The sequence below is a fragment of the Marmota monax genome, unplaced genomic scaffold (genome assembly GCF_021218885.2).
Source record: "Marmota monax isolate L192 unplaced genomic scaffold, Marmota_monax_Labrador192_F-V1.1 WCK01_AAM20220418_F8-fsc00179, whole genome shotgun sequence".
Taxonomy (NCBI): domain Eukaryota; kingdom Metazoa; phylum Chordata; class Mammalia; order Rodentia; family Sciuridae; genus Marmota; species Marmota monax.
Window position 1 is genome coordinate 4,461,841 of NW_026695200.1, and position 5,229 is coordinate 4,467,069.

A 5,229-nucleotide genomic window follows, 5' to 3' on the forward strand; every position below is an offset into this window, starting at 1 on the left:
GAAAGACCGAGATATATTTGCAAAAAAAATTATCTCCAATAAAACAATTCAGAGCTCATGATCTCTCATAGGGGCTTTCTTTTGGGGGAGAGTTGTTTCTTATAGATGTTTGCTAATACTACAACTTGCCCAAGGAATCACAAAGGGAAATAAGGAATAGTCCCCAGAGAACAAGCAGATGTTCTCCAGGGAAGAGACCCTAATGGCTCCTAAGGGTGATGGCGCCATTCTGTTAAAGGGACAGAGATAGGGGACCTCTCTCCCGAAAGGCCAGTAGTAATAAAGTACATTCAGGTTAATCAGGGAGGTAGTAACCAGCTGGAAAACCCAGAGGTTAGGATCTCTAGAGAGGAATGTGGGTGTGACTGAGTAAACTAGGGCTGGATGAAGAAAGTGTCAGACAGCAGGAGAGTGGGGAACAATCTACGTTTCCCCAGAGGACCCACAGAAAGGTGGCACTACTACTGAGGCATCCGTGCTGTTCTGTGAGATGAGGGTACACAGAATGAATGATACAGAACAAGTGGAAAATGAAGTGCTTCCCTCCTTTGTCAACAACACTGGAGGAGAACCACTGCTGATGCACAAATGGGATCAGGTGCCATGGGGAAAAGGAAAGCTGCCTGAGTTGTGGCCCTGAGTTGAAGGGGCAATCTAGCAGTGGCCATCAGACTCTGCCTACCACAGAACACTGTGTCCCTGGGGCCGTGAGCAGGGAAGGATCACTGCTTGCTGGCAGCATCAGGGAGACGGTGCCCTGGTCCTCTGCTCTTGGTTCTCAGCAGGTCCTTTGGGCCTTTACACAATTGCTTAGTTGAGGAGATAAGATCCTGCCTCACAGATGTCTAACAAATGTACTTTGGAAGTGTTATTTCATTTTGGTTCAGAAACGTGAAAAAAAATTGAAGAGATGTTTTACTCAGAAACAGAGAGCTCAGGCTCACCAGCAAGTGAATCTAGTACTCACTTCAGCCCTAAAGACACAGAGGGATCAGAACAGCCAAGGGCCTCAGAGAGGGAAGCTGCAAGTCTGTTGTCATTCAAGTTTTCTGCAGAACTTGGAAAGCCAGAATTTTTTCTTCTTTCTTTCTCAGGTAACAACTAGTCTACTCAAGCTCAACTAGAGCATATGGAAGAAAAATGAACATTGAGAGGGTCTTAAATACCTTTGTAGAACAGATACTTTTAGAATGTAGAAAGATCATCAAGTAAACATAGCACCCCCCAAAAGAGATTCTGAATGTAAAAGTGGAGAGAAAATTTTCACTATCTCCTTTAACTGTGTTTTTGGCGCTTTGGCCTGTAAGCAATCAAGATAGAGAGAGATGCTATCCCAAAGAGGAAAGTCTGTAGGAACCAGAGTAGTTGAGCCCAACTGTCTGATTCCTTTATACTTGCACAATACCATGGCATATAAGGACTCTCCCATGTGAATCAGCCAGGCAAGCCAATACCCATTATGCAGGAGGGTGTGATGGTGGTTCACCAAACACTGAGTGAAGTAGCCCAGGGGTCCAAGTCTCTGATAAGGGACACTCGGAGACCAGAGGACATCACACGAGTTGTAGCCAAAGGAGAGGGTGATGACTGTGAACCAGAGCAGACTGCCCCTCTGGAAGTAGGCTGCATCACCTGCTATGGTCGCCATCATTGCAGCATCTCCAGGAGAATGAGCAGCCTCACAGTTCCGCACGGGGGTGGGAGCTGGGTCCGACCTGGGCTAGGTGAGGGAGAGATGTGTGCCACCATACAGGGTGAAGACAGAAATCCTCTTTATTTATTTTTATGTGGTGCTAGAACCAAACCCAGAGCCTCACACATGGAAGGCAAGTGTCTACCACAGAGCTACAGCCCCAGCTCCATCATTTTCTATTTTTTTAAGTTGAGACAGGGTTTAACTTGACAATGAGGACTTGAACTTTTGACCTTCCTATCTCTCCACCAAGTTGCTGAAATTATAGACATGTACAACAATGCCCAGGTAACTTAGTTTTATCTCAAATCTTATGAAAATAACCATTTTGAGCTTATAATAATATAGATATTTATCTTGCATCACTCCTATGATTACATGAGATGAAAAAACACATAGATATAATATTTTTAAAAGTTTTAAAATTGCCTTTCTTTCAGAAGAAACTCTCATGAAGCACATATTAACTCATCTTATCCTTGACATTCTCCATCTTACCATTCTCTCTGTTAATCAGAAGCATAGGTGACTGGGTATTTCTTGAGAGGCTTGTGCTAATCTCTGTGAAATTCTTTCTAATCTACTGACACTACTTCTGCAACTTCTGATTTTATTGTACCACCAGAAGGTGATAATACAAGAGGGGTGTGTGTATTAGTGGCCATAAGTTAAAAATGATTTATAATTTATTTTTCAACAAGTAAGATTTTTAGACCAAATTCCTTTATGTGGACATGAGCATAATCACAATACGTGATGAGCCTTCTAAACAACAGTGTTTCTGTCAATATCAAGATGTATCTCCATTAGAAAGAAGTGGAAATGTACACTGTAGAATCAATGGAATACTTCCCTTTTCTCTGTAATTGACCATTTCTATGATTTATGAAGTCTCACCTCTCAATATTATTATCTATTATTTAGAAAACATTCTAAAATATGTTTTCATATAAATTGACCAAATCTATTAACCTTCCACCTGGGATTAAAGACAGAGTAATTAGTTAACTATTAGAATTTCCTGTTTAAAAGTAGTGAATGTGCCCGGGCATGGTGCACAGTGGTGCATGCCTGTAATCCCAATGGCTCAGGAGGCTGAGGCAGGAGGCTTAAGAGTTCAAAAACAGCTTCAGCAATTTAGCAAGGCCCTAAGCAACTCTCAAAATAAAACACAAAAAAGAACTGAGGATGGGGATCAGTGGTTAAGTACCCTTGGGTTCAATTTCTAGTACCAAAAAAAAAAAAAGAAAAAAAAAAACTGTAGTGAATGCTAATAGTTTTACGTTGCCTTGATATCCATTTTGAATACATATCTAACTTGCTCATTATGGATATTTGACTTATTCTTCCATGAAACAGATTGTATTTCTCTTCTTCCTCCACTAAATAGCTTGGAGGAGGAAAGAACTACAAACTGTTTCATGGATGAATAAAACAAATTTCTGGTATGAGCTCATAGTAATGTATATATTTATCTTGCATCACTCCATACAACTAACTCCTGATGACCACTTCCTGGGGGACAGGTAGATGTTGCAGTTTACTGGTCTATTCGCTCCCATTCGCTACATGGATGGTGAAATATCGCCGTGACTACTTCTCATACACAGTGTGACTCAACATAAAATGTGCTTGCTTGCTGGAAATCATCAATTACGACTCTCCCTGAGAAACCTGCTCAGGTAATATCCTGCACCACAATGAGGGCTATAGCTCATTGGTATCTCTGGTTTCTCCCTTTATTCACTGCTCCTCTTTTTGTGGATTATGTCTGACTTCCTCATTTCTGCTAAACACTGTGGGGCATGCTACCCTCTTCTCACTGGGATCTAGCAATTAATAATCTATTATGTTGCCTACTATGCACTTCACCTTGCCAACACACATAACATAACAATAACTTATTTTCCAGTAAAGGTTCTCTTAGACAGTGTCTATCTTAGTAGGAATAAAGTGAACACAGATTATAGTAAATCCAAAAGGGTATCTCTTATAGAAATAAGTTTCCTATGTAAATGAAACTTGACATGGATGAGACATCATGGCATGAGTTTATTTACCAGGATAAAGAAGAATCCCATCATTTTGATTAGCTTTTACATTCCTGTGACCAAAATACCTGTGAAAAAAAATTAGAATAGGAAAGGTTTATTTTGGCTCATGGTTTCAGAGAATAAGTCCACAATTGGCTAACTCCATAGCTAGGGGCCAAAAGTGGGGTAGATCATCATGGTAAAAACTGTGTGGCTGAAGAATGCAGTTCAGGACATGACAACAAGGAAGGGTAGAGAGAGGAAATTAGAGGATATGAAAGGAGAGGAGAGAGAGAGAAAGGGGGAGAGGCCGGAGGAGACAGAGTTGTCCACTAACCTGGGATAAAACATAAACCCCAATGTCATGCCCCCACTGACACCTCCTCCAGCTACACCATACCTGCCTATAGTTATTCTCTAGATAATCCATCAGTGGACTGATACACTGATTAGGTGAAAGCTCCTACAATCTAATCATTTCACCTGTGAAATTTCTTGCACTGACTTACACATGAGGTTTTGGGGGACACCTCATATCTAACCTGCAACACCCATGAAAAGCAAATTGTAAACCCCTAGGATCAAATCCACTCTAACCAAAATAGGATATGGCTAGATTTACAGCCACTGATAAGAGTCCTAAAAAGTAATATAGAAATAATTTTAAAATCTCTCAATATATATGGAATACTAGTTTAACAAACTATGGTTTAAAAAAATCATTCAGAAGGAAAACAAAAATGACAAAATGCTACTTGGATGACTGCACTAGAGTGCTAGCTTTGTAAAGACAGAAAAATCTGTGTATTTAGTATTTTTGCCCCCAAACTTAGAAAAGTAAGCAATACTCCCTTTAAAGCTACCTGTCAAGTTCATTTCTTCAATCCATACCAATCCTATATATACTTCTACTTTGCCTTTATTTTGCTACTCATGTGGATAGTGATCATGGAAGCCACATTATGAACAGTACTGCAAATGTAAATGTATTTAAGTTTTCATTAAGTGTTTCGATCTGTCCTCCTGCTTCTCTGAGTAATATGTATTTGGGTACATGTGATATGGAATAGGCCTTTGTGTTCCATGATGAATATATTTAATGAGGAATAAACTCATATACTTTATAATACAAACATATGAGAACCTAGAATTTTAGTTTCTAAGAAGACTCAATGTAACAACAGGTTCTGATCTGCACCATTCTTCCTTTGACCTCTAACTTCTATTCAGGCTAACTTGTGGAAACAGGATGTTGTGTTCTTGTCCTAAGATGCAGTGTGACTTTGGGATGCTTGCAATGTCATCTTTCTGAAAATTCTCATTATCAGATGAACCTCTGTGAAATCTGCTCACAGGTGGTTGTGCAGGTTGTGAGAATTCGTATCTTTTATGTTTTCAGGGAGTCAGACTGGGGATGTGGTACTCAGACCCAACAATATGCTGTCTGTAAAAGACTGACCTCACATGCAAAGGCATCCATAGACTGAAGGTGAAGGAATGGGA

At 40.1% G+C, this 5,229-nt stretch overlaps 1 pseudogene; it reads right to left on the reverse strand.

The window, feature by feature from the left end:
- Nucleotides 1-279: 279 nt before the first annotated feature.
- Nucleotides 280-1,793, reverse strand: LOC131423603 (transmembrane protein 254-like; annotated as a pseudogene).
- Nucleotides 1,794-5,229: the final 3,436 nt, after the last annotated feature.